General features: G+C 37.5%; 2 protein-coding genes across 4 annotated transcripts in view; one reads left to right on the top strand and one right to left on the bottom strand.

Annotated features, from left to right (window-relative positions):
• The window catches only part of ST3GAL6 (ST3 beta-galactoside alpha-2,3-sialyltransferase 6), a 319,252-nt gene that overhangs the window by 197,756 nt on the left and 93,954 nt on the right, over positions 1-27,542 (bottom strand). The window lies entirely within an intron of this gene.
• COL8A1 (collagen type VIII alpha 1 chain) overlaps positions 1-27,542 on the top strand; it is an 86,354-nt gene that overhangs the window by 10,094 nt on the left and 48,718 nt on the right. The window contains exon 2 of the mRNA XM_036383631.2: positions 6,627-6,753. The gene's annotated coding sequence lies outside the window, so the exon portion shown is untranslated. The remainder of the gene's footprint in view (positions 1-6,626; positions 6,754-27,542) is intronic.

Raw genomic sequence — 27,542 nt, 5'->3', positions numbered from 1 at the left:
TAGATCTTAAAATCAAAAAACCCACCTGCAAAAGATACCACTGTATATGGTATCTAGTGTAAGAGTAACTGGTCCTGTAGAGTTGAAATCCTAAACCCTCAGAACTCTCCCAAAAATACCAAACACTTGGGTGGGATGTGAGGAAAGAAATATCGTGTGAGGAAAGAAAATTACAAAATTACTGTACTCAACAGGCAGGGAGTTCAGAAGGCAAACAGCTGAATGGAATAGCTTCATCATTTCTTTACAATGTATTTTCCTGGCACTGCTTTGTTCTGCACAAAGGTTTTAAAGGCTGAGTTCTTTTGTTCTGTATGTTACACCTGCTAGCATGGTGAAGTCCTGACTCATGATCAGGGGTTTGAGACAAACAAAAAGCAGTAGCTCCTGAACTTCAAGGCTTGTAAATTGTACACAGAGGAAAGCTGACTCCTGGACTCCTGCTCCAGTCACTTTAACACAGTCCTGTTTACACAGATGATTGGTATGTCTGGAAAGACACTATGCTACAAATGCTTCACCTCCCTTTCCTGGCTTCAGAAGCATCCAAGAACTTCATACACAGCAGGTTAATAAATTTATCCTTACAAGCACCCTGACAACATCACTCTCATTTTAGAGGAAGTTGAGGCACAGAGAAAGTTCCTGGTGTAGCATTTCAGGAGATTTCTCCTGGCCAGATTCTCAAGTGTCTTCCCATCATGATGGGAGCTAGATGGAGAGTTTGATTCCAATCTGAGCACCTCAGTAAGAACCAGATTTTCACAAGTGATCAGCACCCAGTAGCTCTCACAATGACACTTGCAGACAGATTTTCTAAGAAGTTCCTTTGATCATCTGTCCATTGCCTCAGTGGAGGCAGAGAGCTTTTGAAAAATCTGATCTTGTTTGTGGGTGCTGGGCACTTCTCAAAATTCTTCCTTAAGTGACTGGCCAAGCATGCAGAATAAAATATGAGCAGAACCATTTTGCCTAATCCCTAGGCCAGTGATTAAACCACAAGTGTATTCTTCCATCTTCAGCAGAGAAAGAATAGACACTAGTTGGGGGGCAGCAATCAAAATGCCAAACACCCGCCGGTATCTGTGCCTGCCAAGAAAAATGCCGGGATACTTGTGGACAAACCAGACAGCCACATTTTGGTACTTTCCTGAGAAAGAATTATTTCTAGTAGCAGTGCCAATCTGGCAACCTGGTTTATGCTCTTTCCAGATGTACCTCTTTCTTTCTGGGCTAAAACCTTTGTGAACATGCCCCCATAACAGGCACACCCTCCCCACTCTTCAGAAAAAACAGCAGCTATCCAAATACTGTCCTGTCTTCACTATTCTCAGAGAGCCAGGCACGCTTGGGCAAGACAACACTATTTTGTGTTACGATATTGAGAAGCAGTGATTGTGTCAGTGAAGATTCTTGTTTTCATGGAATACTTAATTCATTTTTGAGCAGGAGCAACCACTTAGATGCAGAGAAGGAAACACATGCTATTCTTGGCTGGACTTTATCTCTGTGGGAAGCAGCAGCTTCCTTGAAGCAGTCTCTGTACACTGTATGATTTAGCTACATTTATGATTGTACTGAACCTCAAGCAAGGACCTGAGTACCTGAGAGTGTAAATGTGTGCAAAACCCCCAAGCCCCAGCATGGATCCTCTATTTTATGACCTGTTTGTGTGGGGTCCATTTGCAAATGACAGTTTCCAAAGCCGTGCGCTAATGGCTAACTTATAACTTCTTCTTCAAACTATGTTCATTCAGCTGCCAATTGAGATGCTGCTGTCTGTGTCACTCAGCAGCGACTTGTTGGACTATCCCAGGACTCTGTGTCAGAATCCAGCTTTCATTAAATGTTCTGTCTTGCCTCTGTCCCTAGCTTTCAGACCACCTCCCAAGTAAGTATTTGACCAGTCAGGCAATATGAAGATAGGGCACACATCACTGGTATGCTTTAAGGGAGCACAGATATCACATGGTAACATATTGAATGAAAATGTTTACAGAAAAATAGTTTTGTAAAACAGCTCAGACTAAGCTGTTGCTGAATGTTGAGCTCAAGCTTCAAGCTGTATAAGCCAGAAACCACAGCTGTATCTTTTCTAGCTGCAGCTAAAACCAGAAAAGTGTACTAGAAAAACCTTTTTGGGGGATGGGGGGAGGGAGATACTCTCCTAACCGAGGATTACATCTAGAAGTGTGAACATTTTTCTGCTTTGCTGGTTCTGTACCTGCAATAGCACACAACATAAGTGATGATTGTGGTTTGTACTTTGATTGTTGAATGGCTGCTTTCACTTGATTCTGACATCTGCTGCAGTAATTATTCTAACTCTTGTCAGAAGCTGGACTTCAGAGTACTGCCCCAGTCGAATAATACAGCCTCAGCTTTACAAACAGAAAAAGTAAGGCAGGAAAGGATGAGCTCATGAAGCACATTTATGCAGGCAGTTAATGGCACATGGTTTGATGTATGTTGTGACCTAAAATGTTAGAGGGAATGTCACGGAGGAACTTGGTTTCTGATTAGTTGTATTGTGGGCCTTACAGTTTTGTTAGTAAATTCATCACTACAACTTTTCACTTCTTCCATCTTGTAGATTTTTCTTTATTTTAAATTCTCTTTTCCTGTCCAAGAGAAACCAAGGCATTTCAGTGAAAAAGCTGGGGTCAGCTGAGGGCCAGGTCAGGAAGTCTGTCTTGGGTTTCATTGCCTGTAAACTAGCACCAGTTCAAAGAAAGGTCTTAGTTCAGAGAGCAGTGAGGTAATTAGGACACAGCCTGCTGGTAAAGGACTGGGAGATGTGATGTTGAAGCAGAGGTACCAGAAAGGACCCGTGAAAAAGGCTGGCAGGTTTGATAGTCCAGCCTGATGTGCCTTTGGAGCAAGAGCAAACAGGAATTCCCCTGGTGACAGGGAAGGATGCTGACAGTAAGCAAGGTTGATATGCAAAAGATAGACCCTTCTGTGCAATTGGCTTACTCTGGAGTCCAGGTCTTGGGACAGTAGGGCTGTTCCTATTTACTTTTCGAGCTATATATATCAGCACCGACTTTTTCTCCTGGTCTTAAATGTAATTTGTGGCTTACATCTTTTGTATTAACAAGATTGTACAGAGACTTAAAGATAGGATAATCAACTCCAGATAATCAGTCTCATTATGAGATGCTGTTACTCTGGGAAGACTGTGTTTCTGTCAAAATTTGTCAAGAAATGCACTCCAAGAATTGGGAAACATTTCCTTTTACTACTAATGCTTGAATTTCCACTAGGAAGCTGTTGTTTTGAATTTACATATTCTGAGAAAATGTTTTGCTTATAAATTCCTTCTTATTCCTTCGGGAAATAATTGGAATTACTTATTAAATATTATCACTTAGAATTGGAAGAAAATTCACTGTCGGAGAGAACAGTCAGCATTTCCCAAATCATTCTTCTCTCTGTGCTCATGCAAACAATCACTTGAATCACTGCCTGACACAGGACCTGTAAGAACCCAAGTCCCCATTTTTAACCCAGACAAGAGAAATTTGTACTTCATAAAACTACAAAAGGCACCCTCCCTAAACTGAGTAGTGTTCCAGCCTTACAGATTCACTCATGACAAAGCAAAACAGCCTCCTGACTGAATTTACACAGCTAAATAAATAACTTTTTAAGAGTTTAAATGTCATTGTGAAAGTAAAAAGATGAAATGTGCTGTAAATCATCTCTACAAAACCAGAAGTAGTTACATTATAAGTAAACAGAGTTTGCTTGGTATTAGGGACATAGGAAATTCCATTCAAGAACAGACAAATGGCACATCTTGTCTGGTATCCTGCATCTGGCACAGGCCTATAACAGATGCTTAAAATACTTGGCTCCCTTGGTCCCACAGTCTTCCCTGTTCCACCTGCCACCAACATTATAAATCACAGTTTTCCTAACTTCTGGTGAAAGTCCTTGCCCTGCTCACTTGCATAACATGGGAGGTGGAAGCAAGAGCCAAAGGAATATATTTGCCCTGTGTGGTCCTTATTGCACTGTTTGGTACTGATTTTGCCCAAACTGTGGTTCTGACTGGTCCAGAACGTGTAAGGCATTGCTGCCTGTGTTGCCCATGTAGCCAGAGAAAGCTGCTCGTAGGTGAGCACTGTGTTTGGCTCCAGGGAAAGGGGGCAGGGACCCCTTTTCATCCTTGTTTGCACATAGGAGGCCAGCACAGCTACCACTGGCCTGGTACTAATCAGCTGCCTTCTTTCTATCAAGGCACTGCCTCCTAATTGCCCTCTATTGCTCAATGACATTTATATCCTCGTGTTGCTTTCTTAGTAACTTTGAAAGATTAACGCATGATGACTAAAAATTAAATTAGTTTATTGTTTATCAAGGAGAGTTCACTTTTGTCCTTATTCCAAAGTTTATCAAACATGGTTCATCTACCCAGTGGGCCACTTAATGCATGTTCCCCTCTTCAGGTGACTTAAGCTTCTAGCCATTATCTCCAGTCTGACATGCCTGTATCCAACAAAACTGACTGTGACATTCTCCCTAACTAGAAATGTTACTTGCCACAGATGATCTCTGTCATAACCAACATTAAATTCAATGGTACAGTTCATTAAAGGCCTCTAAAACAGACTAATGAAAAATCAAAACATTCCAATTTAAAAAGTTAAAAGTTTTAAAACCCTATTTATTAATTGCATTAAAGCCTCTCTGTATTCCCATGTGAAATATAATAGAATAAAAAGGTTAAAGAGCACTTATGACTATAGGTAAAGCAACCAGCCAGGAAAAAAAAATTACATTTGAAGAAAAAAAATTGTGCCCCTCAATTTGAGCATATTGTCTTTACAGTTGCTAAACGATGCTTTTAGAGACTGACTTAATAAATCTTTACATATTTATTAATAAGGGATAACTCAATCCTGATGGTGTGCAAGGGCTGTTGGATACAGTTTGATATGTCAGTTTTCTCCATGCTCAAGGATTTTCTGATTTTGGTTCCGTCCTACTGAATAGAACATTCAGTGTCAAAGGTCTGAATCTAGAGCAGACCTTTGATCTAGCTGCCCCAAATTTTGTATGAAGGACAAAATCCACCAGGGACAAGACTTGGCCACATCAATCTTCTTGAAAGAGTGGACATTTTAAAGCTGCTACAGTACCTAGGAGAAGTTTGCATCCTTTAACATATTCCAAACTGATATTACATTCAATGAGGTTCAGTATTAACAGGAGCTCTGGGACTTTGTGTACTTCTTTCCTGTTTCACAAGAGCAATGACTTTCAGAATATTCATCTTATTCCAGTCAGGAACAGTTGTAGAGGTTTTTCAAGGCAGACAAATGAGTCAACCACTTGTTCCAAATAAATGAAAATGGTGTTCCAAGTTTCCTAGACAGCTTTAAAAACTACATACAGTAATTCAGCTGCTTAATCTATTAAGTTCTACATCTCACATTTAAGAGGACACAAAATTGCTTGCATTTTATTCCAGATATAGGTTGTCCACAGCCACCTCATTTTGTCTCTGCTGTTAACATACATGCTGGCCACTTGCTCATGCCATTTCTAAGAACACAAGTGGCACTCTTCAGAGCAAAGAGAAACTGCTGAGGTTCCCAGACTGCCATGGATATCCTAAATAATAGTGAAGCAAATGTCCTAATGTCTGTGATTGCATTAGCCCATTTGTTTAAGAAGGATGTTCATATTTTGCTTTCTGAGGAGAAGTGTTGCAAACCTCAATTAATATATCCGTTACAAAGAGGGCGTGAATTACAGCTTTAACTGTGCAGTAAAACAGAACATCTGTGTGAATAAATAATGAAAGGGAGATATATAAAACTATAAAAATAACTTCTTTACTGCAAACCTTGCCTTAACAAGAAACATAACTCCTTCCTCTCTCAAGAAATCTGAATACACTGACTCATGTCTTTGTTTAAGTGTCATGGTAAATTTGTTCTTTTATAACATGTAGTAGTTTAGCTTTGAACTTTTGAGTTTTGGAAAAGGCAGAGCGGAAAAATGTTTTCATAGGAGAGGAGTGCACATTCCAGAGCTGTCGACTGTTATTCATTTATGAGGCAGAGGAAAAACTACTTTGGTTTTAGCTTTGGTTGATGCAATTTGTTGTCTGGTATTTTGTGATAAACCAGAGCTTACACTGTACACTGAAATACTTCAATTTTCTCTCTCATCTTTCCAGCTTTTGGTTGTTTAAAATTCTGACCAAGCTTGAAACTGACTCCTGTTGAGAAGAACTAGTTGTGTACAACTAGAAAGAATGATCCTTTGTAATATACAAAGTTGTCCAGTGAGAAAATAACACCGTTTTCTGTGAATTATAGAGCTGCACCAAAGCATAGGGGAGGAACACAGATGATATTACATATAAAAAGAGAACAAACCAAAATATGAGCTGTTCATGGTGCCTTTGTAACCTGAGCAAGTTTTAAACACAATTTTCCTGCCTGTTTCATGTTTATTTCATGTATTAATGTCTGATTATGTCAAAAATTTTAAAATAAGAAAATAAAATAAACTCTCAGTAGCTTATTTATTCAAGTCAAAAATATCTTTTTGCTCTCCTGCCTTTTTGAAGGCTATTAACATACATTCTTCCTTCCTTCTCTTTCTAGAAAAGAAAATGCAGATTGTCAGAATCCTTCAAATTTGATACTCAGCACTATTATGATCTCTTCAATACTGGATGTGTTGTCTGGACATCAGAATTGATATAGTGAAGTACTCCTCTATTAAACTGAGGTAATTTTCTGACATAATTAATGAAAAAGTCTAATGCTGAAACAATGCAATTAACACACCTAAGTTCCATTTCCTAAGAAAAATTACTGCCATCAAAAAGGATCTATCTTGTCAAAAATCTTCAGAGACAAGAGGTAGAAAGAACATGAGAATGATGACCTCTAGCCAGAGATGAGAACTTCTCCATTCACAAAGCCAGAAGATGTCAGGGTATTCTGAGAGAGGGAGGCTTTGCTGACGACATAATCTTCTTTTCAGACACCAATTGAGATCAGTTTCTGCTCATTGGGATAGGCATCCCTACAGTGGTTTACTTCATAAGTATGACTCACTCAGCAGGAAAGGTGCCTTTCGGAAAGCCCACCAGTCACTGGTCAGCAGTGTCATGTTTTCCCTCGAGAATGGAACTGCTCACAGCAGTTCAGCATCACAGGGATGATGTAGGCACAGTGTGTTACAGGAACATGCAGCTGAGGATGCAGACAGGATGGCACTCAACTGCAGAATTGCAGTAAAAAAATACAACCTAAGCAGGTGGCTCTGAGGCGTGCCCATAAGCATGCAGAGCTATAATTAACTTCAGAACCAAGCTAGGTAAAGAAGATTTTCAGAAAGTATCTTTTCCTTTCCTGGCACACCAGTAATCAAGATACTGTCAGTTTTAACATATTCCAAATTGATATTACATTTGATGAGGTTGGTATTAACAGGAGCTCTGTGACTTTCTGTACTAATACATAGGGTACTAATAATTCTGTACCCTAATAGCATTGCACAACATTCATAGCATATTAACATGAATCCTGAAGATTTAAATAGGTTGTCAAAAAATCACCACTCTAGACAAAAAGAAATAAAATGCAGAGCTAGGAGCACAGAAAGATCAGCTAGAGGATAGATATATCTAACAAAGCTGCTGCAGGCGCCATGTTTGCTTTCAAAGTACTAGAATTCCATTACAAAACAGTAACCAACATGGAAAATAGTTCGTTGAGGTCATTTAAAGCCTGTCTGTTAAACAAATGATACCCCAGTTTTATTTTTTTTTTCCAAGGCTTCATATTTCTTATATATTTTCAGCAATTTTTGTCCTATCCATCTCCTAAACCAGCACTTTGGACTGCTGAGAAATTCTTTGCTTAAAGCCAGAATTCTGATTTCAATAGGTTTCTGTTACTAATATTCCTTAAGTTACATTTCAGCTTCCAGTCAAGGTTTGCTGCACCAGTTTCTCTTTTGATGCGAGCCCACTGTACAGTACCTTGGGTCTCAGCTAGAATGCACACCATGTCAAATGAGCAGTAAAAAACAATATAGCTCAACTTCCCCAAAGTAGGTTGAATCAAGAGTTTTAAGGATAATCAAAACCATATTTTTACCAGCAAGCAGAGCCAGTAAGTCATTGAAGCTATACAAGTATATTCATGTCCACATTGCACTTCATTAGAAAAAGAATCTCACACCCAGGAACACAAAAATTCAGAATATTGAATAATTATGGAACCAAAAAAATGGAATACGGTGGTCTTTGCATGAGAAGTGCATCATAAAAGGGATTCCAGTAAAACAAGGTGATTCTTCAGACTTTGTATAAACTTTTTTATGCCTGTCTTAGCAGACATTGGAAAACTTGAAGGACTTTTGTACAGAGCAGTATTACTTACAGAAGAATTTATTACTTCTATTCTTTAGGTGAAACTTACTTACGTATTAATTGATATACAAATACTTGTAAGTATGGAAGTGCATGTATGTTTCCAGCAAAGCCTGTCACTGAATATTTAAGACCACCTGATAGTCTGTTGTAATGTCAATAGATTGGTGCCAGTCAATTTGATATTTTATGTCTACGGGTTATTCGACACATGAGAATACATCTGTGTAAATGCAACAGTATGTTCCTTATAGATGTTTATGTGCAAGTCTTTACAGTACTTGTGTCTAGACCAAATCTGAATTTAGACTGCTGTCACTGAGAGCAGAATCTGTCGTTGTACAGTTTATTTCATGTTTATTTTTATTTTAAATACTGGCTTTCTTTTCACTGCTAACTACAAAGGCTGATTTATCAATATAAGTGGAAGTTACCCGAATAGCAGCCAACATAGAACAGAGTCAACAGCAGCAATTCATGGCCTTCTTTAGTTTGTTGTGGTTTTTTAATGCTCAAAGCCCGTACAGGCAAGAAACTATTTTCTATACTAGAGATGGAAATACTACTCACCCCCTTGTAGAATACAAAGCTAAGAAATTAAATTTAAATTATTTAGTCAAAACTAAACACTTTCTTTATCTCAGAAAGGTAGCACTGCTAAATTCAGCCAACTTGTGGCTACCTGAAAAAGGGAATAATTTGATCGCATATGCCTGAAATCACATATTTTTAAGTCATTCTAGCCACAGTGTAGGCATAACTTAACTGAATGATTCCACCATGCAGAGTTATTTCCCACATTCCTTTGTTAGTCCAGTGATGTAAAAAAATTCAGGAACTGGAAAGTCATATGATCCATAGAAAAGAGAATATTGTGGTTTCTAAGAAAATATTTATTACCGAGTAAGCTTTTTTGATTTATTAAATGATAGCTTCCCATAATAGTGGTTTTTGATATGGTGTTTGAAACCACAATGATTGTAAAAAGCCAGCACCTTATTTGTTTGAAGGCACTCACTTGTGTTTTTTCTTAATAGAATATCAGTCCATAACAATGCCAAGTTCATAGAAGCTTGTCCAGGAATACATTTTGAAAAATTATTTTTTTCCTAGAATGTCCATTAAGCCAGGGCAGGCACTGTGTCCCAGTGCTAGTCTTCTAACATTAGATTTATAGGATGTTATAATTAACAGCAGGTGATGGGCAGCACTACATGCACAGCAAGCAAAGTGAAAAGATGGGCAGTTAATAGCTACTTGTGAATCATCAAAGTTTTTCCTTGGATAAACTCAGTAGTAAACCTGATAGGTGTTCTGGCAATTGTTTTGGGTTGGATTCTTTCTGTTTGGTTCGGTTTGTTTGCTTAAGTTGTTCTTTTATTCCACCACCACCCTCGATCCTTTTTCATATTAAAGATTAGGGACCATCTGTCTGTTTCTACAGTTGTGTCGCTTTTCCACTTCTGCATTTACTATCTATAAAGTGACAAATTATGCTTCCCTACTCACAGAGGACTTCTTAGAGGATTACAGACAAGTCTACACAAAATTTTGAAACTATGCAGATTTTTAAGAGACACTTGTGTCTCTATTATTCCAGCTCTTTCAAACTTGAGTTCTGTACAAATAACAGGAAAAAAAAGGTTCAAAACACATACACCCTCCACTGCAATGTTAAGCAAAGCTGTGCTTCAGCTTAGGGCTAAAAAGGAAGAAGAAAGACACTGAAACACATGAATTGGCAAAACAAAAATATGTCCCAAATGAATTTTCCTTTGCGTTGCTAAACAAATACCACTTTTCTTCTTCAGTTGTGGGAATATAAACAAGGCAAGGTATGTTGGAAAAGGCAGTGACTTTGTTTAACCAATTGAAGGACACCCATCCCATATCTAACAACAGATCTAAACTGCTATGAATAATTCTCAATGTACTAACCTGATGTGACCATGATATTTATGAGCTAATTATATCCTGTAACATATTGATTATAACACAGGAGTATTTTATTCTAATTAAAAAACCACATCGGTTTTGGATAACCTACTGTATATTCCTATGGCCACTAACAAGTACTTTAAATGCACTAACTGGTAGAAAGATATAAAAAATAAATACTTAAAAAGAAAAAAATACTTAAAAGAAGAAATATTTAACAAGGAAAAAAAGTTGGTATTCATGCTGTAGAAAGGATTGGAGATTTTTCGTAGATATTGTGCGAATGCTAATAGTCCATGATTTCCTCTACAAATAACTCTTATACATTAAAGTAATTTCTGCTGAAGTTTTTTTTACTGTGTTTCTCCCCTCCTTTTATCCTCCCCACCTCAAAATACACTTGAATCAGTAACCCTAAAGTTCTTAGCACTATTATATTAGAGAGCAATTGCTATTATTCTAGATTTACAACAGGACCACATGGTGCAGTGGTGAATTTGTCCTACTTGCTACAGAGTTCGCACTTCATTAAAATCCACACAGCAGTGCTTATCTGTAGCTGAGACAAAGCGTGGCCCAGGGGAACACTTGTTGCTCTGGGTAATTAATCAGAGGTGATGGGAAATTTTTCTTAGTGTTCCTGATAATCGCTAGGGCATCATCCAACTGTGAAATTTTGGTGTTACTGAAGTGGAAAGCAAGTTGCATCAGTAACTAGAACAGGCCAAGACATTTTTCACAAAGCACTTCACGACCTGGTGTCATCTGGCAAAGTTTCTTTCTCAGTACAGAATTTTTTCAGAGCTGGAGCAGCAGTTCATTCCTGTTGAATATTTCACATGTATTCATGAAAAGTCCCTTCTTTTAGCAATCATAAGCATATTTTAAGAAAGGTTTTGCACATTCTTTAGGGTAAATACCTTTTTAAAGGGCTTGAATCTATACTCAAAAAAAGTCTCTCAGCTCAGTAAACTTGCAATCATGTCCTCAATAGGAAATTCTTGATTTCACATGGGCCAGGGAGAAAATACATAAGGCTGTCAAAATGCTTGAAGATTCAAGCACATAGCTTGACACAGCTGGAAAATTTCCCCTTTATAGAGTGAGGCTCAAAGATAAGTTTTTAATTAGAAAAAGAAGAATCATTCCCTCCATCAGATGCTCAAACTCAAGGTTGTGTTAGTGAAAAAATAAAACCTTAAATAAATAAAACCCAAACCAATAGCATCTTCTTGTTGTGGTTGCTAGGCATAGGTTTTCAAATTCATTTATGTTGAGACCAAACAGAAGTGTGTTGTTCTTACTGAAGTGCTTCAGGACAGCTAAACTTCTAGTGCATAAAAGAAGAAGGAAGTTTAAAAAGACTGAAAATATTTTCAGTTCAAAAGAAGAATCTTCCCCAACCCAAAGGACTATTCAAACATCAGTCAGGTCTCTTAGAAAAAGCTCAGTTATTTCAACAAGTGTTGGACAGAGCTGAAACTGACTCAGCAATTTTATTTCCATTTAGCTCTTCCAGGTACTTTATTATTACCAACTGTAAATGATGAATTAACATTTATTTCACATTTTTATAAACTATTCATTAGTTTAGCCCTTCTTGTCCTATACCTAAAGATTTTTTTCCAGCTATATTTAAAACAACATTATTTCAAGAGTTATAATACATAAAAAATAATTGAATCATGAACAGTTATGGTATATAGGACAGAAGTTTACAGGCTAAATTTGTATTGACCAACATTTAGGTGTTCCTCAGCATAGAGAACTGCTGAACAGATATTGATGGACAGGTTTATTGAAGCTCACAAAGAGAGCTAGCTGCAAGCTTCCTATTTCTTTTTTAGGCTGAACCTTGGCTCACAGTAAGTTTTTTTCTGATTAAGAACATTCTGTGTTACTGCTGGATGCTCTTGTTTTGAGTGTGTTGTACAAATTTCACTGAGACAGGAGCTAAATGCAAGCTCATTTTCTCAAATTACTAAATAGCATCATGAATCCTAGCTAATTCTGGACATTTCAAAAAAGTTTCTGATTGTGATGATTAATACAAGCTCTCCATAATAAATTCACAAAGGGATTAACAATTTTGTGAGTTTAGCAAAAGTAACTGGATCTTAGCATTAATTGCCACCTTGAAAGTCTATCCTAAACAAGTCATCATAATGCCTCAGATCCAAAAGAGAATCAGTTCTCTTCTTAACAGGTAGAAACTTAGTTGGATGTAGCTTCTTGATACTATTTCTTCTAAATGAAAGTTCATGCTGGTATTGTGCTTTTAGAATGAGCTACATGTCACTGATTGAGTAAATTATGAAACGACATCTCTGGGGTCAGGGTACCATGCATGCCAAAGTCCGCCTTTCAAGTGCATAATCTGTATGCACATTCATGAGGCACATAACTTTCCCTGAATACTTCAGTGATCAGCAGCAAGGTCACCCACTGCTTATGTAAGCCTGAGTACAGTTTTTTTTGTGTCTCAATTTCTTTGTGTGAAAACATGCTGGTGATACACTCCTTAATATACGATCTAGGATGATAAACTGGTTAGTGTTTGTGAAGTAATAGCATGTTGAAATCTGCTTAGCTCACCTCCCTGAACTCAAGGATAGAGCTATATGAATTCTCTCTTAAACAACTTACAGTCTTGCTGTTTGAGACAACCATATTGCTTAGATAAGCAATAAGATAAGCTTCAGCATAACCTGCTGAACCTGAGATCTGATTCAGCTATCTCAGTCTGTGAATGGCTGGAGTTAAAGCAATGTATACATTTCATACCAGGGATAGAATTAAGTATCTCCCTGATGCTTTGTTTACTATTTATGCAAGTGTACACATGCTTATATATAGAATTTTCTTAATGGGGAGCTAAAATCAAAAGTCACATAGAAACAATACAAACGACACCAAATTTGGACTACAGAAATAAGGGAAAAGATGAAAGCTCTTTGCACAAATAAATTGCCTTAAACCTTGTGGGTGAACAGCACAACAAAACTTGTAGAATTTCCAATTCAACAAAAATATCCTTTCTATTTCTGTTCCCTTAATAAATGAATGAATACTACCAAGCCTGCTAGAGACAAATAGGGTAGTATGTGCTTGTCATGCTAACTAACATCCATATAGATACTGGGACACTTGCTGTCATTGTATCAGGAAAAATATGTGATAGCAGGAGAACAAAGGAAATTCAAATTCTCTTCAAAGATTGTTATGAAACTTTACAGATTTACTTGTACAGAATTACTCATATCACACCACCAAACAGTTGAGTATGACTGCCCCCAAAACTCTGCAGATAAACCCTGTAGAAACAAGCTGTATCTATATATATTTGCCTGAGTTTAGTACTACACCTAGCTACAAATTTTCAAAGTCGGTTACAGAATATGCTGCACCTCAGACCCAATGGATTAAAATAAATAATTATTAATATAATTTCTTTCAAAATAAGTAATTCCCAAATTAGAATATTTTGGAAATTAGTAGGAAGAAGAGCAGCTAAAGAGACCTGGATTATTCACAGACTTAGACAAGATGGAAAACAATTAGATCATCTATCCCATTTTCCTCCCAATGCAGTATTGTTCCCTGCAGTACATTTTCTAATGTTTAGTTTTTGAAGTCCCTTCAGAAGGGAGATTCCAGCATTTCCTTTGGACACATACTGGCACACTGTCAGGCAGGTTTATCCTCCCTCTTTCAATCAAGCATTTCCTGTCTCTTCTTACTTTATCTGCCACTTAAGAATTCTTCCTCCTCCTTAGTGCCAGAGCCCTTCAGGAATCCAGAAGGGACACGCTGCCTACAGAACAGATATTCCCAGAATAGGATATTTCATAGTATGGAAACCTGTAGCAGACAATTTTAGGAGAACATTCTAGTAGGCTTCTTTTGCTGGTCCTTGTGTGCTGGGCAGGATGCACCTGAAAGGTACTTAACTACCTTGGAAGATTTTCAATTCTTCAGTATGAATTTTGGGGAGAATATCTGTTGAAACCAAATGTTGACTGCCTCAGATCAGGTTAGAAGGACTGCTGAATGAACATCCTTCAGTGAAAAATGTCACTATGTCACTAGTGATTAGCCCCTTTAAATAAGTGAACATAAGAAAGAATGCTTTTTCTGCTTTCTGAAGAAAGCAGAAAAATACAGAGAAAAACATTGGCCCAGTGGAGACTGAATACAAACCCATCTGTGCTGGATGGATGTGCTCAGGAGAGCATCACATATAGGTACAATATTCACAGTAATGCTACAAACACAGTAGCCCACAGCAACTCATCCCAAGCAGTTCTCTTATTGACAGAGTAGTTGTGGAAAAAGATTTATTACCACTCAGCAGGCTGTGTGCAGACTCAGCATTGTGAAATCCTGGCATGTCTCAGTGAAGAGATCCCTCTGCAGTTCCTGCAAAAACCCCGGTTCAAATATGGTCTAAAGGTTTTAGACATCTGTATAGTCAGGTCAAGACAGGAATTTAAGCAGGGTTTGCTGAGTGGAAGTGTTAAGCTTGTCAGATTGAATAATACAGCGTTTTAACCTGAGCAGTCCAAGTCTGCTACCTTGATGACAACATTGTACTACAGGTCATGATAAATGTCATTCTTGAACTAGAGGTTTAGCTTTGTCTTGAAAAAGCCTTGCCAGAATTATCAGGGATATTTTCTGAGAACAACAACAAATGTTAAATATCTTTTTGTTCTTCAGATTTGAGCAGGTGGCCTTCGTAGTCATAGGTCTTGCAAAACAGTTTGCAGCAGGGAAGAATTAAGTTTCCATTATCTAAGTCAAAAGACTGGCCAGATATAAAACAAAAATTACGAAAGAATTTGGTTGTAATTTAGTCTGGGTCTTTGAAGGGATAGAAATATTCTTGGATGTGTCCTTTGTTTTGACACATTTATGTTGATTACAAATGGAAGGGCAGAGTTGGAGTATTATTTCCTCCAAACTGCCTCAGCCCCACTTTGTTCTAGTGTCTCTGACAGAATCCCTTTGACAGTGAATGAACTTTCTCTTTAAATATAATTGTTCTTGGAGGTGTTTAAAGCATCCAAAAGAGAAAAAGAAATAATTCTACAAGTAATTTGTTAAAATATGGAAAGTATCTATATCTTGTAACTTACACAAAGCAATGTAATTTTAATAAATCTTTTGCTGCTCTTTTAGAAAAAAAAAAATTAGAGATAGAAAAGCTGCATCAGTAACTTATTTCATTTAAAATTCAGAGAGCTAAATCAGTGTCTTTTCTTTTGTGTTTTACTGAAACTGTCCTGGGTGCTGCTTACTTCAGCACCAATTTCAGGAATGAAAGCTAATTAGTGAGAATAAAGCACATCTGGAGTGAAAAAAAAAAACAGGTTAAAAATTAGATCTTTACATACTTCTTTTGAAGAACTGTACAAGCATTCAAAAAGGAGAAAAGCAGAACAAAAGTCCTGTGAAGTGCAAGATTTTTGTCCTGAATTACTGAAAATTGAATGATCATCAACTGACATCCAATTTCTATTTTAAAACATAGGTCAGTCTTACAAAAGGGGCTTTTTAAATTTTGATCTAAGTAGAAAAAGATATACTTGTTGTTTTGAAAAGAGGGGGAAAAAATTTAGAGTGTTTTGCGGTGCTCAATTATTAATTAGCAACACAGTAACCTTTGGTCCCACCGGCACACAATGTTTCCTACTTCAGCGATGCACTCCCTGGGAGTGCAGGGGCAGTGAAGCTCCATTGGGCACATCTGCAGCGCTTCAATGGGTGGTAAATTTGAGGTTTCAATTAATTATTTCCTAGTAAACTGTGGAAAGGCAGTTCCTGGGAAAGCAGTAGAAAACTTGTCCCATTTTAGTGCGCAAGCTTCACCCATGCCACAGAATGTTTTTGACAGCAAATGATGAGGCATCCTAAACTAAATTTTAAGTTGCGCCCTGACAGAAGGTGAAGTGAAGAACAACCATCCACTTCTAGTGAAGGTTATTTTTATAGACAGAATTGCAGCTTGGGCAAGCCTCCTCCTGTTAGGGCTTGAGGCAGTAGCTTCAGGGCAGAGACAGCACAGTAACACTGCAAAGACCTTAAGATCAGCTCAATATTTGTGGTGAGATTAAAAAAATACCTTCTATTGAATCAACAGTCACAGGAACTGTGAAAAAGGAAAAAGGAGCAACTTAGACCTCTGCATGGAAGTTACCATCTGTAGTATTTCCAGCTATTCAATCAAATGCACAGTTAGTCATAAAACTTAGTAAAAGAAGCGCAATTCCCTTGAAGAATCAGAGGGAAGAGAAATCTGAATCACAGGCTTTTTCTCCTATACAAGCAGCAAAACAGTCAGGTATTTGCCAACACTTGTATGAGGTCTATAAAATTGAAAAGAGGAGGAATTTTAGGTACTTGCACTATTTCCACTCCCACCCACAAAAAGCAAAAGCTTATTTTTTTCCTAATACACAGAAATCAAAGAACTTGTGTATCTATGAATTTAGGAATTTGTCATCAGAAAAACTAACAAAAAAGTAAAACCCAAAAGCCCAAATACCACACAAAAATACCCAGGCACCACACATCCCCAAACACACCACAATCAGTTTGGTAGGTAGGTATGAAACAGAGATGTAGGTGGGCAATATAACACTAGTTAAAGCTATTTGATTTTCACCCTAGCAAAATAGGTGAAGTCTGTTTAATAAGCCATCATCTTTTAGAACACAGGAGGAACATTTCCTTGAGATGCATTTCCTGTTTTCCTCTCATTATTCTTTAGAATGGAGAGGGATGATGCCTCCTTTTCTGTCTGGGACAGATGGTTTCATAGCTTGAGCTACTACTTTGATAAAAGCAGAGGGGGAAAAAGCTTTCCAAGTCCAAATTCCCATGAATATGCACATCAGGCATCTTCACAAATACTTCACAACAGCTTCCAAGCTTAGTGATGGCATTACTTTGAAACAGTGCATTGAAGAAGATGAAATCAAGTAAATACAACAAACTGTAATGTGTTTATAATATTTTTTCACATCTAAAATAACTTCTTTTTAATGCAATTACGTTGTTCCTGGAAAAGACTCACTGCAGAGACAGATTACAAGCTGCTTCGTTCCCTTCTCCTTCAAAAGAACCTCTGTTCACCAGGAAAAACTCTTGTAAGGCAAATGACTTCTAATCCAGTTGTAGACAGCTTATTGACTCTGTATCACTGCATGTGTATGAACCACCTTCCTTATTAAGCCTTGGGGATTTTACATTGAGCAGAGCAATTGAAAACCTTTGTGGATAAGCAGTTGTCAGTATAGGTCTTCCAACAGAAGCCAGCTTGACATAAATCATTTCCATTTAAGTTTCAGTTGATATTCCATGCCATTTATTTCATGGATGCTGCCTCATCCCAACTCCTTTAGCTGCTCTACATCATGGAACCCAATCTACTAGAAGTACAAGTTGTGGCAAGCAGTAGAGACCATGAAAGCTGATGAAAAGCTTACTGCTGTTTGTGCTGTCCATTGCAGCACCAGCTCAGCCCACAGAGCTTGGTCAGGTATTTTAGCAATGCTGCGAAAACCACAGCCCTCCCAGCTTTGTAGACAGCTATACAAACCACTGTCACTCTTTGGGTGTGAATGATTGCTGACAGGACTGAACTGTGAGGAGCAGAAGGCAGTTTCTGATTATGGAGGTCACAGTCAAGTCCTCTAAAAAAAAATTCCAGTGACTTCAGCTCCCACACAAAGCAAACATACTGACTAATAACACTTGGTCTCCCTTCTCCATCAAATATGACACTTAAGCTCTGCCAGCCACCTAAGAGTTGCTAAAATAAATATGCAGTGCTACTAGCAGGTACTGTTTCCACTTGTTTCTCCCCCCCGCCCCCCAATTCCATGCTGTCAAGACAGTTTCTCAAAAAGAAAAAGAAACTCTGGGTTTTTTGACAGGGAAGGAAGACCTAAAATTTGTATCTGCTTTTTTATATGTACCAAAGCATTTGCATTTACATTATGTAGTAATATTTGTCCAGTGAGTCTGACACATGATGTTCAGACTCCCTCTTTGTGTTGTCCATGTGACATGAACACTGTACTCAAATCAGAGAGATATATTTTATCAGATACACTGCTTTCTTTTCTTTAAGGGTATTTCGAGATGCAAATTCTCTAAAAACTTACAGAAATATAAACATGCAGACCTGAACTCCAGGCCTGTTCTCACACAAGTTGTCTTTCTTTCCTTCCTTCTTTTTTAAACAATTTTGGTTTTATCCCATGATTTCATCCAGGTTTCACAATTGTTGTACTTTTGTGATATGTTTCTTAAAGCAGGTTCCCACTTCCATGGCAAGGTCTACTGAACATTTCAAATTGTGTTCCTGTTAAGCTATATGTAATTTTTTATGTGATAGTTCACTTTTGTTTTATTGGTTTAGTAGGGGAACTCAGATTATGCTTTTCTTATGAATGTCTAATAGAAAGATTCAGTGCAGAAACACAGCTAAAGCAGAAATGAGGATAAATTTAAAAAATATTAATGTATTTCTGCAGTTAATTCCTTAGCTGATTCATCTGATTTCTGACTGATTTCACAGGTCACTGGACTTGCCAACATATTTTTGCTCTGAGTCATTTCTTTGCCAAACCAAACAGAAAGGAAACAAACTTGTCTTTCTACCTCCACTGCTAAATACAAGACAGGGCAGGAAATAATTATGGAGACAACAAAAGGAGTACAAGTACTTTTACTTTCTGTGCATAAGCACACACGTACTCTTCCATGAAAGAAATAATTTAATGCATAAAATTTTAGAAAATATTTCAAAGCCAAAAATACTTGACTGTTTAGTTCTGAATCAGTTCTTCTTTGTGGCACTTTAAATGTATACCTCTGAAACTAAAGAGCTTTATATTCCAAGCTAGATCCCCTAGTCCTCCATCAGATGCCAGTGCGATTCACAAACCTATCAATGTGACAATCCACCCTTCAAAGGGAAGAAAATTCTGCATTTAAACCAGAACACCCTGTTACTAGATACTCAGGTAATTTCCTATTATAAATGTAGCCAAAGCATCACACTACAACAAGTGCTTCCTGACAAAAGGCAGAAGTGCTCTTCATAATGTGATAGGAACAGATTATACAACAGCTTTCACGTCATTTGTTGGGACACCGTTCACCATTTTCTATGGATATGAAGCTTTAAAAACATTAGCATTTATTTATTTCTACCCAGACTTCAGTGTGCTAAATGAAACAGACTGGTTTTTTGGCATCTGTAAGACCTTAAATTTATTAAAGGATGAATCTATGGTAAGTTCAAATGCTAACTCAATTAGGGTGTTTACACGGAGTCTTTGCACAATGTTTATGACATGAAGTTTGAAATAAAATCCAGACATATTCTGTTTCTGTTTTGTACCACAAAGATTGCAGTGCAGCTAGGAAACATACTTCAGTGAGTCACATCTTGGAAAAGAAAAAGATAAATGGCTAAAAATGCAATAATAGTCAGATATCTGGAAATAAACACTAACTGAGCTATCAGATTTTTTTGTAGTCCAGCTCACAATCACTTCTAGTCCATGTTCAGGATGTTGCTTCTGCTACCCAACTTAAAAAAAAAAGGGAGACAATCACTCCTCTTGATGACATTACATCTGTAAGAAAGGCAACAGAATTAATTGCTGATGCTGTTCTGTATTCAGCTGAGTAAGGCTGTAGAGGTTGAGAGTCCAGTTATTTACCATTTCAACTTCTAGCTTATCAATAGCCCTTAACATATAATTTCATTTAAATAGAGGAACTTGGAGCACCTTGCAAACACAATGAGCCAGTGCTTTGGTCTTGCGAAGACACACAGCATTGTGCAGGTACCCCTGTCATGAAACAGGAATTGGCAGCAGGAATTGCATACGTACTTACAGCAGCAGAAATGGAGAGGCCAAACACCAATAATTCTGTTTGTATCATATACCTATGGGGGTTTTATTTGCACAGAGGCATTCATTACACATAAACATCAAAGGAAAAAGGAGCAAAGGTTGCAGTAAGTCATGAAAAACAATGTCAAAATTAAGGCACTTGATGCATTTGAAATCTTTCCTTTGCAATTCTAACTTTTCACTTCATTCCTGCTTTTTGGCCAGGGTAAGAACTGTGTAGGATGTTGCAGTCCAGTGCCTCTGTAAAGCAGAGGAGTAGGGTATGTTCTACAAGTAACTTTCTGGCAGTGTTTGGCTCCAAATATCTCTTCCTCACCTAAATACATTGCCACAGTTGAAAGTTTTTGAGTTAGGCCTACACCCTTTGTCACAAGAAACAGTGCTTTACTCATGTCCTCTGCCTCAAAGCAGGGCTTTCTTACATTGCAGAGGTTTAACCAGAAACAGGACCAAAGTAATCTTTAACCTGAAGCGACCATTTTTAAAAAGTGCATTACTATTACAGCTGCTTGCTGCATGCATTGCATTTGCAAGCATATACTGTCACCTTTTCCAAGGGACTAGGAATTTATTTTGAAGCAGAAGCAAAGGGAAAATATCCAATAAGTCATCTGATTTATTGCAGTAACCCTCATATACATGCAGTGTTAAAGTGATCATATGGTTGGCTGTAGAAATGCTATGTAATTCAGTTCAGTGAAAAGGTTTAAAGGATTAAGTGATACACATATGCTTTTGTAATTACATCAACGTGTTAAAAACCCCAGTTTTTTAAAAAAGTGCTAAATCACTGTATAGGATATGCAAGCTAAACCAAGAGCCTCCTTTGGAGAGAAAAGTGAAAAGATGTATTTGCCAAGTTAGATAGCAAAAGTTTTGGCACCTCTGAAGATCTTGAATGTATCTACACGTAGGTGTGATTCAAAACAGTATACACACATTTCCAACAGCAAGATCTGCAATTCCTCACCATCCTACCAAAAATCCTAAAGGATTCTGATAGTCCGTACTACCTTGGCTGAGCCTGCATGTTCACTGGTGCCAGATGCCATTCTGAGCAGTTTTAGACTCCAGCATGGATAGCAGGACTTAGTGTCCAAGAAGTCCTTAATGCTGTGTTCTTTGTGAGAAGTAAAACATGGGTGCTTACCTTTCTTTCTATTGTTTTGTTTGTTTGATCTTGGTTTTTTTGGGTTTTGTTTGTTTGTTCTTTTAAAAAGCAATGTTTATTTAGTATGATGTTTCCTGGTCTATCCATCTATTCCTCCTCTGAATAACTTTTGAGATTGCTGGGCAATTTGAAACTCATCCTGAAAGTCTAAAAGAAAACCATATCCTTACACAAGTTCCTGAAATCAGTGGATGAGTAAGGGGTAGAGACACAACTTGGCATCTTCACAGACAGAAAGGCAGACAAGATTCATCTGTTAGTCATTCAGTTTGGCCTCAGAAAAGCAAAGAATGCAAATCCAGGAGAAATCAAAATTCATTGGTTTTGCTGCTAACATAGCAACTTGGAAAATCTAAATCTTGCTATCTTGGGTGATACATAAACAAACCATTAGGGATCCAATCCTGCTTCCTTACTATTGATTGAGGTAGGAAGGGAACATCAGTAGAAATACAGTGAGATAATACAGTTTAGGAACTTACTCTTGTATTCCACTCCAACACCACATCTTCCAAACATCAGACTGTTTGGTTGGGTTCTTTTGTGCTTTGTTTGTTTGTATTAAAGTGTCACAGGACAGTTATATGTTTTAGAATAATGAATTTTTCTTCAGGGAATATCTGTTTGATGAGACTATTCCTTGAGAACCCAGTTTAGACTAATGATACTAAATAGCAATGATACACACATAATTCACTTTTAGCCAGCATTCTGCTTCAGGGTGATCTACATGGCAGAAAACCAGAATTCATTACATTTTTCTTTGGCTTAACTTGTCATTTAAAATCAGTCTAGGACTCCCTTGTAGGCTAACTCTGACTACAGCTCTTGGGGTGTCATCAAAAGGTAATTTCCATTAACAAAGCAGATATTTTTGTGGTTAGGCTGTAGACTGAGCAAGGGAGAGAGAAGGATAGGCTGGTCTTAAAGAAAAAAATCTCTAGAATAATTCCTTATGAAAAAAGCAGACAGGGATAGGAGTTTATATCCCGTTTTGAAATTACCTTTTGCTAACATTAGTGACTCATAAAAAATGGATTAAGATTTTAACCACATGGATGTTACCCTGGGTTTGAGCATGATGGAAGAATTTACCAACTTCAGTCCATTACGTAACCTATTTTTGACTTGGGTTCCATGTTTCCTTGAATAAAATTACAATGATCTATGACAGCTTTTGTCCTGTGGGGAAAGAAGTGTTCAAAGCTGTTTAAGTGATCTGAATGTTTTTTTTCCACAAAACTTCTTTTATAGCTCTATTAGATTCTTGTAAACCCTCTGACAAAATATGAATCCTGATCATAAAAAATCCTAACTAGAAAAAGATGAAAAAGGGCTTTTTCACTTCATTTGTACTAAAGTGTTATCTTCTACTCTTAACAATGTGTTTGTAGTCAGTTTGTAATCAGAATTTTATTTAAGTAGATTCTGACTTTAGCATCTGGTACTTGATGTTCAAAATATCAGATGTCCTAATGGACATACATGAGGATATATATTTCAAGAATTTTTTTTCTTGACTCAGTAAGGGAATGCTCAGCTTTGCATTTTAAGGGCCAGAAGTTGGCATTACAGGTTTAAAAGCCTGCTTGTAGATGGATTCAGATGCAACTGGCTGCTACAAAGAACGTGCCCAACAAAACATTTTGTCATTTAGAACTTGAGCAAAGAAGCCTAAAGACAGTCAAAGAATTCAGATGAACATTTCTGGATTTTGTTTTCTCCTACTAGTATTTGCTCAGAGAAACAGACTTACCAGAGAAGCTGAGTGAAAAAGTAGGTTGCCATGTTAAGAACATGACTGAATATGGCATAGCCAACATGCACACCAGGTTGTTGCTATTAGGCTGAAATAGCCACATTTCTGTCTAGCTTGCCTTCCCATGCACTGTCTGCATCCAGCATCCTGCCTCAGTGGCATATGTGTCCCATTGAATTGATTAGGAGGAATGGTAATTATTCAGATCATCTTAATTTTTTATTCTTCTGCAGTGCACATACTCATGCCTGGTCCTTCCACTGCTCACTCACTGTCAGCAACAAAATTCAGCTAGGTTTCCATGTGCAAATTCTTTTGAATATTGTCCTCATCCTAACCATGGCAAATCAAGGGCACATTACCTGGGTACAAGACCAATGTTAAGATAAACAAAGAATTTGTGGAAGGAGAACAGCCTGATGATCTATCTTTTTGAAAAAGAATGAGCCCTTTCCACTGCTTGTTTGTTTTTCCTCATGCAAAACCTTCCATTTAGCAACACATTTTAATCTGGAGGACAAGTTAAAGCACTTCAGATTTGTAATGAAGCAGATGACAGAAAAACAGAGCAACCAATATTCTGATCTACATGTCCCACAGGATGGAAAACAGATGCCAGTGTCCAGCAAGGGGATTGTGTACTGAATTTGAAAGAAAAGGTGAAGGAATTATTGCAGTGTTGGGGATGAAAATAAAAAAGCCTTGCCTGAGAATGCTGTACACACAGTAGAAACCTGAAAGCTTATAATGTATTCTACTATATTTACTGCTATTGAAATACCAGATTCTATGTTTTGGCATTTTTATCTAGTCCTACTCAATCTTACGGATTAAGCAAAATGAGTTAATAACAGAACACCTTAAAAATAGTAAAGTATCCTTTAAAATGTTGAAGTCTGCAAATTTAGAAATAAACAGTTAATCACCAGAGAATGTAGTCAGACTGCAGAAAAGTGATAGAGTGATCATCAGCCTATCGTAAGCAGTATTGCCTCTTAGGGGAATACATACCTTTCCTTTTAGCACTGTCAGAGTCCCTTCTCTCTTACCTTTGTAGCTTAGAATCTTATCTGCATCCACTGCAGGCATATTTCAAGCTTCACCATTTTCAAATATTTGCACTAAGTTCTTCAGCTTTTACTAAAATATGGAAACCATCCACATAAGGGCCCTGTTCAACACTTTGCCTTCAGGTAATGCTCCTACTTTCTTGAAAACAGAACTTTGCTTAAGATGAGTCAGGTATAGACACAGTTCACAATATCCACAATATCTGGTGCCTTCCTGCCAGAGGTTATTTAGAATGAAAAACAGAAACAGGAACTATGCTCTCTAAACTAAGTCTTTAAAAACAGAGGCTTCATAATTATGAATGCCTTATTCCTCATCACAGTATTTTTTGCTATCAAACTCAGAATGGTGAAAGGAAGGAGTTGGGTGGCATCAAATCAAGGCACTTCAAGAGCCTTTGGTGCAACATGGCTTTTCATGTTATGTAATTCCACCTCTATAGTCCAGAAGAACATGGGAAATACCAGATAGATTACTCTGCCTATAGGCTGATAGAAGAGATCCCTACAGAGCAGAAACACAAGATACTTTCCCTGCCAGGCCTGGGAAGAGACACACAAACACAAGTAGGTTTAGCTCCCTGTGCTCCATCTTCTACAGTCACCTGCTGAGGTACCCTGGTAGTGTTTGTAAGGTTAATGTGCCATTAAAAATTATAAAGCTGTTGATAATTTTCAAAAGTATTTTTTGTTCAAAACCTACTACATTTGAGTTACATTTAATTAATATTTTTCAGGATTATTTCAAGCGTTCCTGAAGTATAAGGTTCACAAGCAGATTTACCAAATAAGATGTAAAATTCTAATATAATCCCTCCCATTTCAGGAGAACTAACCAATACCTTTATAACATCTCTGCCTTTATTTTATTAACAGATACAGGATGGAGAAAGTGTATGCATGTATGTTATAGAGAACAGGGAAGTTGGCAAATTAATTCAGAAGTGGTTAAATGCTCATCCTACCTTCCCTCCTTCCTCCCCTCCCCCAAAAGTACAAAACCAAACCACAGCACTTTTTAGAGGCCTAAAGATTGACAATCATTCCTCAGTGGTATTTTTTCAAAGTGTGGTATGGCAGATATGTTATCAGCTTGAATTTAAAAAAAAAAAAAAAAAATATATATATATATATATATATATATATATATATACACACACTCGTTATTACTTTTTCCCCAGAAGAATGACATTTAACAAATATAAACCCACTTCAAAAGACTTAGTGTTCCGTTCTAGTTCTGAAATTCATATTTCTATTTTCACTGTCTCCTGAAGTGTGACAGAGAAAAAAAAAAAAAAAAAGAGTATTGAAACTATATAGCAAGAGTCAAGAGCACTTACCACTTGGAAGAAGGAGGTGTATCAAGCTGCAACCAGCTCCAAAATGGCCCCGCTAGGGCTGTAACTTCTTGGCTCTACCAATAACGAGGAGAAAGCCACAAAAGAAGCACAGTGGGGAGAAAAATTCTTGTTGCTGTTTTGCCAGCTTTCAGATATGGTATTTTTCATTAAGAGCTAGATGTCCTCAAGAGACCACATGATTTTTGCATTTAGAAACAAAAACAAAGACCCCAGATCTTTTTTATTAAAACATATTTACATAGAAATGCAAGCACAAAGTATGAAAACAGTCCTCCTGCATCCAGCTACTGAACCAGTGTATGGACAGGGAGATGGCAATAATACACCATACTTAACAGGCTGTGGGAAGGGCTAAGTGAAACAACAGGTGTACCTCAGTACTAAGGAGGAGTTAGCAAGTGTTTTCCAGCATCACAATTCTTCTAATTTCTTCCTGCATCTTTGTTTTTCATGGTCTGTTCTTGTTATTTATTCAGTATCAAGAACATTTTTTAGTGTTTTTCAAGTGCTGTGCAAGTTCCAAGTTACTAAATTCATTTAAAGCTAGTTGATAACTTTACAAGCTTCTATAAGCTCCTGGAAAGTAGCTGAAAATTATCTCTTAAGACAAAACTGAGTAAAGTTAGGCCTAATTTCATGCAGGAGTCAGGACACTTGCACATTGAGAAGTGGCTGGTAGCCAGCTAGGAAATGAATGTCCAGTGCTTTGGCTAGTTTGGGTTATCTGCCCATACATAGGCACTGTAATAAACATGAGATGATTTCTCTCTCAGCCAAAATAAGGAATAATTACCTCTGACTTTATTTTTGGAAGGCAGGAGTGGATAAATCTATTAGCATGGACAATGTAAAAAAAAAATCTCAGGTTATCTTACAAAAAGTTGTTAAATTGCCTGTTAGAGAATATAATGGTGCTTAACTGCAACACACATACTTTGGACTGAAACTGTAACCCTAAAACCATCCCAGAGCTGCCACCTAAGCAATGGGAGACCTAAACTTCAAAGGTGCTTTACTTGTAGAACTTCCTTCTGTGATGAAGCCACTTGCCTAGAGAACATGAAAGACAAATAAATTTATTAGAAGACTAGTGATGCTTGAAGGTTGAAGTTAAATGAAAGTAAGAACATATAAAGAATAAGAATCTGTGTCTCGAGAAAGGCTTATTCCTACTGCGTGACTTTGAGAGGGTGTTCCTTTAACACAAATAAGAAAATTTTGCAGGAAAAGATAATAAAAGGAGATCAAAACTTGTCACAGAAGTGAAGCAAACTTTGAAATCTGAAATAACATTTTACCGTGAACATTTCCCTATCCTTACACTGCTATGCCAAGAACATGCTTGAATCCTGGAAGTTAGTCACATTTATATGAATTCTACTTTACATTTCTTGCATTGAACCTGACCTCTGATGGCTTCAGACATGAAATCTGAAGTCAGTCCTCCCTTTCACTTAGCCTCACTTCTTTCAGAATGACTCAACAGAAATGTTTGTTGCTTAATGCTGTTCCATAAAACAGTTAATCTAGACTTGACCTTATAAAGCCTGACCCCCGTACATGATACTTCTGGCACAGATCGGATCTCATGCACATAGGGCTGGCTATTAGTGATTTGCTTTAGATTTCCAGGGAATCAGTGCAGACTGGAGTGATTTTTTTTTTTCTTCTAATTATCCAGTCCGGAAAGAGTAAGGTGAAAAAACTCAAATAACTCTCATGCTGATCTCTGCACTAACCTCATTTACACAATATTTATGGTCCTAAAACAATAACTTTTCCAGGTCAGCAGGCATAAGGCAAGGGTACTTCCAGTCACTCCTTCTGCCAACAGAGTCATTCAGGGAGGACTCATGTCAACATGCAGGAACTCAGTCCTGATAGATAATCAGTAC

Source organism: Molothrus ater, chromosome 2 (genome assembly GCF_012460135.2).
Source record: "Molothrus ater isolate BHLD 08-10-18 breed brown headed cowbird chromosome 2, BPBGC_Mater_1.1, whole genome shotgun sequence".
NCBI lineage: Eukaryota > Metazoa > Chordata > Aves > Passeriformes > Icteridae > Molothrus > Molothrus ater.
This window is presented reverse-complemented; position numbering and strand designations above follow the sequence as displayed.